The sequence below is a fragment of the Vicugna pacos genome, chromosome 7, assembly GCF_048564905.1.
Source record: "Vicugna pacos chromosome 7, VicPac4, whole genome shotgun sequence".
NCBI lineage: Eukaryota > Metazoa > Chordata > Mammalia > Artiodactyla > Camelidae > Vicugna > Vicugna pacos.
Window position 1 is genome coordinate 23,984,824 of NC_132993.1, and position 11,959 is coordinate 23,996,782.

At 37.2% G+C, this 11,959-nt stretch overlaps 1 protein-coding gene across 1 annotated transcript in view; it reads left to right on the forward strand.

Annotated features, from left to right (window-relative positions):
* GPR37 (G protein-coupled receptor 37) overlaps positions 1 to 9,897 on the forward strand; it is a 54,088-nt gene extending 44,191 nt beyond the window's left edge. Inside the window, exon 3 of the mRNA XM_072964569.1 lies at positions 9,865 to 9,897. The gene's annotated coding sequence lies outside the window, so the exon portion shown is untranslated. The remainder of the gene's footprint in view (positions 1 to 9,864) is intronic.
* The last annotated feature ends 2,062 nt before the right edge of the window (positions 9,898 to 11,959 follow it).

Sequence of the window (11,959 nt, forward strand, 5' to 3'; positions counted from 1 at the left end):
TTTCATTAAGAGGGTATAGGGAAGGCAGCAGATTTTTAAGCAAAGAAGTTAGATAATCTGATTTATGTTAATAATAGCTGATGCTACATAGCACTCACCATATTCTAGGCACCATTATGTCATATTAGAACAAGCCTTTGCTTCTTGAATTGTTGATTAGAACTCTTCTAAACTGCATATGTATTAAGATATGTTCTGAAAATAAGAATGTTCTATGAAATAAAACACATATCTCTACTACCGAAAATGTTGATCATACTGTTAAAAAAATCTTTGTCTGCAAAAGAAAAATTTACCCATAGTGATAGCAAAAGTGTTTATGTGTATAAATTTATATCTAACTCTATCAAGTATATAATATGATTTAAAATCTGACTGAGATCTTGATGAAAAAGAGGATGATAGAGGCTCATCTTAACTGTTGTATTTCTATCTGTTTAATTACAGCTTCCTTGAGAGCCCTGAAGGCCACGTAAGATGACAAGTCAGGTCATGCCGTCTTGTCTGGCATGGCAGGGGGAGTTGGAGGGGTTTCCTGCAAAAGTGGTTCTCTCTTCTTCACCCTTAATCTGCCTCATCTCATGCCTGAGTGTAACTCAGTGCATGGGTTTTTGATGTTGTGGCACAAGTCAGGGCTCAGAGTGTGGAGAACTGGGATTCAGAATCAGCTCTGCCTTCAGTATGACCTTAGAGCAGTCCTTTAGCCTTTGGGGGACCTAGTTCACTAAATTACAACCTGCAAGAACTGGACTGGGTAACACTGAATGTCTCTTCCTGCATAGTGTCCACGCTTTTATCAGCGACATAATTTTCCAGGAATTAATTATGTAACACACACTGATACGGGTTCGACGTGGTCCAGGGGCGGCCAGCACAGGGTCATTCATTCCTACTCCGCATTCCCAGGGTTGGGAAACGTCTGCCCAGATGCTGAAATCCTGCCCCTCCCCAGTGGCAGCCCCATGTTTTCTTGGTTTTCTTTGAACTGTGTCTTCTCAGACTCTATTTGTTTCACTTCCAAAGAAATTTAAGCTCTGCCCCTAAACTCTACTGTTCACTGAAGAAAACAGTTTTCTTCCCCTTGGTTTTTTATTTCTCCAGGATGGAGAAAGTAGCATAAGTTCTTAAATCCCTACACCTTCTATGTGCATGTCTTTGTGGGCCCCCACGGGGTCAGATACCCCCAGTGTTTTCTGTTTCACTGGTTCTAACTTTTGGCTTCTCTTTTTCATTCCTCTTCTTACCCCTCCCTTTTTATGACCACGTGTGGGTTTCTCCTCTCTTCTCTCTCTCTCTCGCCATTCATTTTCTGCATCAGCCAGTTAACCAAGTCAAATGTCCTATCCTTTACAAATTAGCACATTTAAGTTGCTTCTTCTCTAGAGAAGATGTATTTGTGTACCGACTACTAGCAAATTTAAGGGCATTAAAAAGGGCCTATCCTCACCCATTTCCACACCTCAATGATCAAATAAATACTTCATGGGTTTTGCAATTAAGATGATTACAGCTTCAGAGTGAGAGGATGAATGGTCAAGTTATTAGTATTTTTAAAATGAGTTCTAATTAAACATTCCATCTGAAATAGCAAGAATAATAAGTTTTTTCATGTATCAGAAAAATTTAAAGCCAGCTGAAGATACCATGTGTTGTAAAGTTTAGAAACTTTCAGAAGACTAGAATTCATCTGTCTCTTCTTTGTTAACATAGCCTCCGTCTGTTCCAATGACAATTCATAATTCATAAATATAAAATTTAGACTAGAAAAGAATGTTTCTCTTCAATGAAAACCTATCTTGGCTACTTAAGGGATACATTCCAGACAGAGCCTTGCATGGTCCTTGAACCGGCAACATGACCGTCATTCAGAAGCTTGTTAGAAATGCAAAGTTAAAGGGCTAATAGATCAGATTCTGCATTTGAAAAGCATCCCCAAACAATTCTTATGCACATTAAAGTTGGAGAAGCACTGCTGTAGAAAGGATTAATATTAAAAAAAAAGGTCAGAATAAAATATCCACATAGATGTGAAAATATAAGCACGTTTTTCATCGATTAATTTCTAAAACTTACAGGGGAATTAGATTCATATTTATATGTAAAAATCACTCCGTTTTATAAAAACCACACTATTTTTATTACAGATAATCTCAGCCATCTCCAGGGAAAATTGAAATGCAGAGGTAGCGCGATTTACAGGTTTCCATCTGACCAAAATATGTGATAATTTCAAACAAAACATTAAAGGTCCTGGTACTCGGGAGGTGATATATAAGGAAATTTATTTTTTGACGCATTGATATAAGTAATGCAAGTAAGGTAAGGAGTGCTGTGTACTGAACATCCCACGGTTTAAAACCAAGCTGCCTTTATCCTATCCTCATTTGTTTCTCTTTATTGTGACCCCCACTTCCATTAAGGGAGTTTTCACAAAGGCTTAATCACATGGTTCTCTGTGTCTCCCACCTAATTATAATCACACTACACTATTCAGTAGAGGGCTAATTGTTTCAAAAGAGTTCTGAAGCAAAAGCCTCAGGTGTATAGTTAAATGAGCTGCTAATTCGATGGCAGATGCATTAACTTGGGAGTAAGAAAATCAAGGGGATGATGGTTACAGACTCAGTAGAAGGCTAAAGGGTCCCTTTAAGAATTTCCACTTTTAAAGGTATATATTTATATAGTTTTGCAATCACAGGACCTGAAATTTATGGGAGGTCTGGGAGGAGTCAAACTGTGGTCAAATGCTGGCTGTAATAAGAAGTAGAAACAGAACTCATTCCTTTTGTATGGTATTTTTCTGTTGACTTGTGCAGAGCAGGGACCCAATTCGAGGGTTACTACGACTGGATTTCCTCTACCAATACCCCCTGCCTTTGTGCCCGTCCCATTCAGACCAGTCCAGGTGGGGGTGTTTGCTGCCTTCTTTCTCAACTTCAGCACCTCTCCCCGAACCTGCGTATGTATCTGTGTATCCACCAATGGTCATAACCACTTCCTTATCACAAAATGGGTGCTTCTTTTGCCTGAGACATTTGCCACTTACCCTCCCCTACTCAAGATATAAGAGAAGAGTGAATTTTAGGGGCGGCCAAGGGAAAGGGAACCAGAAATAGAGGGCAGGAAGAATTCAGACTGGTGTTGGGCATCACAGCAACCTCTCTGAGCCAGCCCCTTACATCTGTCTTTAGCCAGTCAGTTCCTGTGGTTACTCGATCTTGCTTGTGCCGATACTACAGATTTTTCAGTGTTTTCAAAGATGGCTGCTAACTACCCTGATTATAAAGTTGCCTGGGAGGTTGTTAAAAATGCAGAGTCCTAGGTCTCACTTGGGTCTTTCAGAATCAGAATCAATGGAGAATGACCTTCAGAAACTTATCTTTACACAAAATCCCTGTGGCGGTTAATTTGATCACTGAACCACTAGTTACATCCTGGTACAGACAGGACACTAGGCTCGTTCAGTCCATTGTCAAAGATTGCTAAAACAATTCCCTGCCAAGCATCCTTCTCGGTCTCTAGAAAAACCAGCAAGCAAACCAACAAAAACCTCACTTGTTTTAATGTGTTAAAAAAAAATGTAGAATTTTTACTATGGAAAAGATAGGTGAAAATTGTATAAGGCTTATTTTTTTAAGAATACTCTCCATTAATGCTTAAAGTGGGTATCTTTAAGGACTTTTCAGCAATGAAATAGAAATCTAACAGAACCACGTAGCAGTGACACTCTGTAAGGATGACTGATTTAACTGAAAGGTAATGCAAAGGTAGGTTAATGTCTATGTCATCAGCTTTTCACAATACGTATTTCATTCACACCAATGTATATAAGATAGAGATGGTACTTATTCTAAAAAGAAAAGCTTTCTGCCTTCATATGTCATGATATGTAATAAACATGGGCTGCATAGAAACCATAAATGTCCATAAGGCCACGGAAGAACATAAATGTTGGAAGAAAATGAGGAAGATGATGAACTGGAGTTCCATCTGAGTCAGCAGTTGTAGATTCAATCGCTGTAACGTTTGGGGGCTAATTAGCAAGGTCCATAGGGTGTGGTTCCTGCAGTGAGTGCCCCAGGATATGGAAAATATAATAAGGTTTTCTAATTTAAAAGGCAAGTGAGATATTTAAAACAGGCTTACTTCTTTGGTTGTTCAGAAACATTATTTTGCTAATTAAACTGTTGATTGTTAAAACACCGTTCATAAGTACTAAAACTTACTTGCATGACCATAAAAAAATGACATATGCTAGAAAATCAGATTATAGGAAACTGTCTGTCATTTTTATTCCCTTGGTACTCTTAAGAATTTGCAGCAAACCCTAAGAAGACTATATATAATTCATTAAAACATGTTAATTTCTTATGGAAGTTTCGGTGTGTGTAACATAAAAACTTTATTTTTAACAAGATCACTAAAATGTGACTGTTTTCTATAAAAAGGAAGATGCTACAATATGGTCAATTAAGAGAGAAAAAACTTTTATTACTGATATTATAAAGATTCAAAGAGCCCGTCACTGATTATTAACTGCTAGTTAAATGCCTTTTGCAAATTGACTTCAAAATTTTAGCTGCCAGACTGAATTATGTTCTTTTGAGCCTCGGAAAGAAAAATCATAGAGCTTTTCTCACATAATTAGAAAACCATTTGTATCAATCTATGCATCATTCTTACTGGGTAGAATTGGTTGACTTAAGGACATAGATTTCATTTATTTGTCATTTCCTTCCTGAAATTATTGCAAAAGTATATGTTCTAGCCAAATTTATCTAGGTGTATTCAAAGCAAACATGAGTTTGAGACAATTATTTATTAACTACTACCAAAAGCCTCATGGAAATCTGAACACCCACACAGTTTTGCCCTTATGTCAAGTATATTACTGGCCAAACCGCTTGTATAGAGTAATCAGCATTCATGTGGTCTCCCTCTGAAGCGAAAGTTTTCAAATGTGTATTTTTACCACCTGTATCTTTATGCTATAATGGTTGATTTTCTACTCTGGAACTTAGTAGAATGAGTTGATTTGAGCTTTATTTTATGATTGTGCAAAACGCGTCGAGATAGAAATGCTTTGTACAGCTTTAAATCAGTAGCTTTGAAATAACTCCTAAATTGGGCTCCATAACTTGGTCCCCAATTTTATTCTTTTTCTATTCTTTGTCTAGAGGTTTTTTTTTTAAGACAGATAGGGCTAAGAAAATAATTTGTGGATGACTAAGCAAGAGATATCAATCAAAGGTTTGGAATTAGGATGTTAAACAAAGATTAAAGTTAAGCTATTTTCACCAACTGTTTATTCCCTGACATAATTTTTATATGTTCAGGTATGTTATCTCATGTTTTCAGCAGAATCAATTTGCAACAGTGATGTCCCCGCAACACCTAATATTATTAAGGCTATGAAGCAACTGGAACCCATATATGCTGCTACTGGGAGTGCAAAATGGTCCTGTCACTTTGGACAACAGCTTGGTAGTTTCTTATATGGTTAAATATATATTACCTAGCAATTCCACTCCACATACAAGAATTTACTTAACACACAAGAAAGTATGTCCCCCTAAATTGTGCAAGAATGTTAAGAGAACTTTATCTTTATTTTTATAACAATGAAATCTGAAAACAACCCAAATTTTCATCAACAAACAAATTGAGGTACAACTATACAGTTGTAGACTACTATTGCAGACTACTCTTCTGCAATAAAATGAAACAAGGAAATAGACAAATTAAGGTATAATCACACAACAGCATACTACACAGCAATGAAAAGGACAGGCAGCTACTACATGGATGGATTTCACAGAGATTATGTTGAGTGACAGAGGCCAGAAACAAAATAGTACATACTACAACCTTCCATTTACATGAAGATTACTAACATGCAAAACTAATCTATGATGCTAGATATCAGAAGACTAATTGCCTCTGGTGGTGAGATGGTGCTATGGAAATGACTAACAATGGATACGCAGGAACTTTCTGGGAGTAATGGAAGTAGTCCTTATCTTGATTGGGTAGGTGGTTGCCCAGGTGTACACATTTTTCAATACTCATTTAACTGTGTACTTAATATCCATGTATTTCACTGTATATAAATCATGATGCAATATAAAGACCCACATTCATGCATAAATACATAAATGGGTGGATGAATGACCGAAAAAAAAATATGCTCTGGATTCAGAAAGTCTAAGTTTAAATCTTGGCTTTATAACTTCCTGTCTGTGTGACCTTAAACAAGTCACTTTATTTCTCTGTGCTTAAACTTAATTTGATAATAATAGAAGATTGTGAGGATGAAGTAAATTAATACATTGAAAGAACATTGGACAGTCCTAGGAATGTAGTAATGCTTGAATAATTCTTAGATATTATGATATTTTTCTCTTTGTGATATGAAGACATCAATTTGATTGTAACTCAACACTGATGTTCTGTTTCATATATACTGTGTTTTTCTGGAAAGCAAGATAATTTATAGGCCAATTACCGGTATGCCTTCTTGTTATACAAGCAATTATTTTTATTATAAAAATGAAGGTACTAAATGATGACATGCTATTTTATTATGTTGAGCAATTAGCTAGATCTGTCCACAATTAACTATTGTAATCTTAGCTATCAGTGTGGCAGGTACAAGACCAACATATAAAATTTAATGGAGACCACTGAAAAATTTGGCCCCACATTACTTATATGTTTTTTATGCTGAATTCCAAAATTCTTAGTTTAAATGAAGAGCCCTATGAATAAAAGTCTTAGACACTTTCATATCGCAGACAGACAGAAAGCCACTACTTTTCATAATTGAAATAGCAGAGTTAGCAGGAGTGACTATAGCTCCCAGTTCATTCAATCCACTCACTGAGTAAAGCTTCCTTTAAAAACATCAGGAAAAAGAAAAAAAAAAAACCTTCAATAATTTAAATAACCCTTTCCTAGGATTTATCTGTTGCTGAATAGGTCTTGAATCTCTTGTTAGGAGAGAAAGGCATTAAGGATGCTCGAGCCTGCCTGACTTTAATGTCTTCTATTTAGTGCTGCATATGTGAGCAATAAGGAAGTCATCCTGTCATCTCCCAGGACAGCTATAGTCACAATGAATGATCAGGGAAAAACTGATTTCTCCCACTGAGATCATTCATAATTGCCTGTGACTTCTTACTTCTAAGGTGGCTAGAAAGTCACTGCTCACGTTGTTAGACTCTTAGGAGAGCAGTTAGAAAAGCAATAGACTTAGCTGGTAGTGTCCACACTTATTGAGTCATTGGATAGTGTCTCTGTCCCTTTATTAATTGTAATCTCATCAGACTCCTTATCTGAGCCTTGTTTATTAATGTAAGCATATGCAGTTTTCTATTCTACTCAAAGAGGTAAGTTATCCATCTTCTCTTTAAGGAAAAGTTTAGACAATTGATTGTCTTAAATTCTCCTATTCATTTACGTCAAACCTGTTAAGGAAGCTCTAATTTTAATCCCTGTTTGAGTTACTTAATACCATTCCTTATCTGATCATATAGGTTGGCGTTTGTACAGGGTAACAGGATAGGGGCTGATTGACCATTACTCAAAAGCAATTTAGGGTGGGGGAAGTTAATTAGCAGTTATTCCATGTCCATTTGTATTAGACACTATAATACTGTATAAGCACTGGGCATCTTTTGTCTGATTCATTTCATTTTCTACCCACTTATTACTTTAACAACAGTAAAGTCTTTTTTTATATATATATATAAAGAGTAGGTGGAGTTTCCATACCTCCTACTTCTAGTAAAACTTTTCCTGGTCTTATGAAGGAGGCCAGTCACTGCAGACTTATAAACATGTTGCCTGATTTCTTAGTCCTACAGGCACTGGCTTAACTGCAAGTTAAGTGGCAGTTCCTGAAGTCTTGATACCTAACCATTACGTCTTGGACTGGAATGAACAACTCTTTTTATGCAGATAGAAAAAGTTTTCTAAAAAAGGGCTACAGCCACGACTGGTTGTGGGAACACAACTTCAGCTATCACAATATTTCATTAAATATTTGTATCCAAATGATACCAGACTCCAACAAGATTAGTTGAAATATCAGGATTTTCCTAAAAATATTCCTCACATCCTATTGGCAGATTCCTTACTGGATGCACACTGAGGTATCAGGTATCTCGCCTTTTGGCTATTGGTAGGTTGTTCAAAAGGCTTTTGCTAGCACAAAAATTCATAAAGGGGCATTAAGGAAGAAATTGCTAAGCACTAGAGAAAAATGGGTAAAAATACCCCATATTTTGAGTAGGCTTTTAAAACCTTGGTTTGAAAACTGCAGGGAAGTTTATTGCAACATCTCAGTATGATTATTCAAAAGCAAAATAAGAGTCTTAATCCTATGCCTCTGTAGGGAGCCTCTTCTAATGATGACCCTCTAGTTAAAAAGGAGATGAAAGCAAAATTTCCCTCCGATGGCATCCAGATAGCTCAAACTGTAAGTTGTACACCAGAATATGGCTAAAGCAAACATTTTTTTCCCCTAGAATTTGAATTTAAAAAATTTCAATTTTGTAGTTAAATATCTCCTCTTATTTTCCTGAGTTCATTCATTTTTGGGGGGATAGAAATAGTCCTTTTTAATTCAATTCCAGTCTGTCTATAAGACGTTGATTGCAAAGATAATGACAACAATAACTAAATTCATCAATATAATTTAGCAGTTGGCTATAAATTATGATTAGAAAATTTAACCTTTATTCTCAAAACAACCTACAAAGGTTAAAAAATTATAATCTTTATAACATGTTTCTTATGTCTCCAATTTACATATGTTTATATAATTTACATGTACGTATATAATATATAATGGTTTCCTTGTTTGGCCCATTTTGAGAGAATTCTCTCATGATTTATATGAGAGAAGAAATAAAGGTTTTCTTCCAGGCTCCATGGGACCCTTCCTGTAGCTGCTTCACTTGCATTGTAGCTAAGGCAGGACTTGTGAAGCAGGAAAGAAAGGGCACCACTGATGCCTGGACTGAGGCATGACTGATAAGGTGGATGGAACCGACCCAGCAGCAGATGATGACTGTAGATTACAGCCCTGAGAGTCAGGCCTCCATATACGTTCAGTTCTTGCTTCCGGTCATAAGCGTGGAGCAAAATAATGGCTGATACTCAAGAGTCAGCTAGCACACCACCATTCTTAAGACTGGTCTATAGGCTGCTGGTTCCAGTTCCAGACCTGCAAAAAGAAAGCAGGTCTCCAGCGCCCCTGACTACCAGGCTGGAGTTGGTATACGAGTTCACTGAAGAGGCCGGGATTCAAACTAGGAACTGTGGCTGAAGATAAGGCTGGCAGGCAGCAGGTAAAACCGGACTGATGAATTATAATTATGTTAATTTTAATCATGATTGGACCTGAGAGAGTGACAATTACTCTGTTTTGTTTGGTAATTATACTCTGTGATGTACGTGTTTTTAGGAAAAGGGTAGAAAGGGCGAATCTCATGGCCATCTCCTTCTTCAGACAGGGTTGCCATGGGTCATGGGATAATTCTGAGTCTTCCAGTGAGAGCCTTAGCCAACATCTGTTTCCTGCGAAACAGATGCTGGAAAAAAGACAGGTACAAGGAAAGAGGCAGGAGATAGGACACACAACTTTCAAAAGCTCGTGATGGGGCTCTGTCCCGGGACTGGGAGCGCTTACTTTCTCAGGGCTTAAGATACAACCATCTTGAGAGTCCCTTAACTATTTCCTTAATGTTACAGCTGTTGGCTACATTTTAGACATGCTCTGAACTGGAAGTAAGCTGTGGTTCAAACAAACGAAAAAGATATGTTAAGTAAGATTTAAGACTAGATTCTTTTCTCTCGTAGAATCTGTGTTGCAGTGTACACAGCAGGATGGAGAGAGCAGAAAAAGTACCCTATGTGGGGGGCATGGATGCTGTTTTCTGCAAGCATGGCTCTTGTAATTTGGCCAAGGGCAAAGAGAACGATAGGAATATGGACACATTCCAACTCCAATGAGTAAGTGCTAATTTAAAAAAAAAATCACATTTCATAGTAGTATGTCCTCAGCTCTTTTCAAGTTGGATGAACATGGCTCTGAGGGAGTGACATGCCAGACCACAAAACAAAAGGCAAATATGTGCCTGAAATTAAAACGTAGTTTTACGTTTTTAACCTGGCTTTAAGGCATAATTTGTTACTCAAGTAAACAATTAATATATTTATGCGACACTTAAGTTGAGGATAATATAGGAATTTACTAGTTGTTCCTTCCCTTTCCAGATGGCTATTAATTGTGTAACTCTGAAATGTTTTCTATAGTAATAGCTGGGACAGTGGAACAGTTAATTGAATGATGAAGGTTATCTCATTGAAATTCAGTACCCTGTCTTGCAGAGAGAAAAGGCGACTTGTTTGGCTCCAGTGGAAAGTGCCACAAGATATACTACTTGGACACAGAAACAAAGAAAAACACTCAAAGGAATTCAGTGCAGTGGATGGTACTTAGGATCGTAGGGGGTCAGCTTACACTGAATGCCCCCGGGGCAAAGACTTTCATGTTTGTGTACAGGATAAACTCATCTTGCGGGCTCGACAACAAAAAGGAAGTGATAACATTAATTAATTATAAACACATGATATCAAATACACCAATGTGAAATAGTGTCAGATTTTTTTTTTCTTTGAAGCTAACTCCTTGAAGAAATGGATGTTCAAATACTCAACAAATCCGTTCCAATAGCTATTTTGGAATTCAAAGAAAAATATGCAATGTAACTATTTTCATCAGGATTTGAGTGCATGTTATTTCTTGATATCTTGAGAATGGCAATGATAGGAATTGGCTTCCTTTTTAAGATTTGCAGGTGTGGTTTTTCTGATTGTTCTCTAGAGAGATTTCTGTCGTAATAAGTTGTGGCTTGTTCATCATTTATTCCAAGTGACTTTCAATAGAGCAGTATTTCCAGATACTAGATATCAGATATAGTTTCGTCTCAAGCCTAGAGATAACAATAACAATAATAGTATTATGTGCCGTAATACTGAATATATAATTATATATAACAATATCATAGATATCAATCAGTATATAATACAAAAATAATAATAGCTATTATAAATTTTGAGCCTTAGTGCAAGTGATCTTAAGTGCTTTTTAAAAAATATTGTCTCATATTATTTTCAAAATAATCTTATAGGGGTTGGATTTATTTTTCCCAACTTTACAAATGAGGAAACTGAGTGGTTAAATAATTTGCCAAAGACCGTATAGCTAGCAAATGACAGAGCCTTAGATAGCTCAACACTGCATCAACTTTACTCGCCTACCCAAGCAACCGAATCCATTAAGAGTGGCACACAACCGGGTCACCAGATGCAAATGCACCTTTAGCACTGCCTGCCAATCCTCCCATATTTCTCTCTTTAATTCACTCAGCCAACTCTTCGCTCTCAAACCTCTGGCCCTCCCTCCTACCCTCTCATGCTAAGCAGATGAAATTGCCTCTTACTTCAAAGAGAAACTGAAGTAATCAGAGAGGAACTGCTTAAGTCCTATTCTTTCACCTCTATGACTCACCTCATCAGCACGCATTCTCTTTTCTTCTTCCCTCTTGTTATGGGAGAGAAGGCACCCCTCCTCCTATGGCTGCCAAGCCCCAGCCTTCTCTTTTTGCACCTCCTGGGACCACCATCACATGCCCTTTCTCTCCTGTACATTAAATGTGACGTGAGGGTGACAGTTACGCTCAGCACTTAGGGTCATCATAAGGATCAAGTTAGACTTATATGAAAAACTGTCTGACATATAACGAACATGGCTGAAGGATGAAGAAGATGAGGAAGATGACCCTACTCTCCAGCCATCCTTTTGGTCGTTGGAAGCTATGGTCCCTGTATCACTTCCTACATTGACAAAGGGATTAACAACAGAAAAAAAATTTTTTTTAAGTACAACACA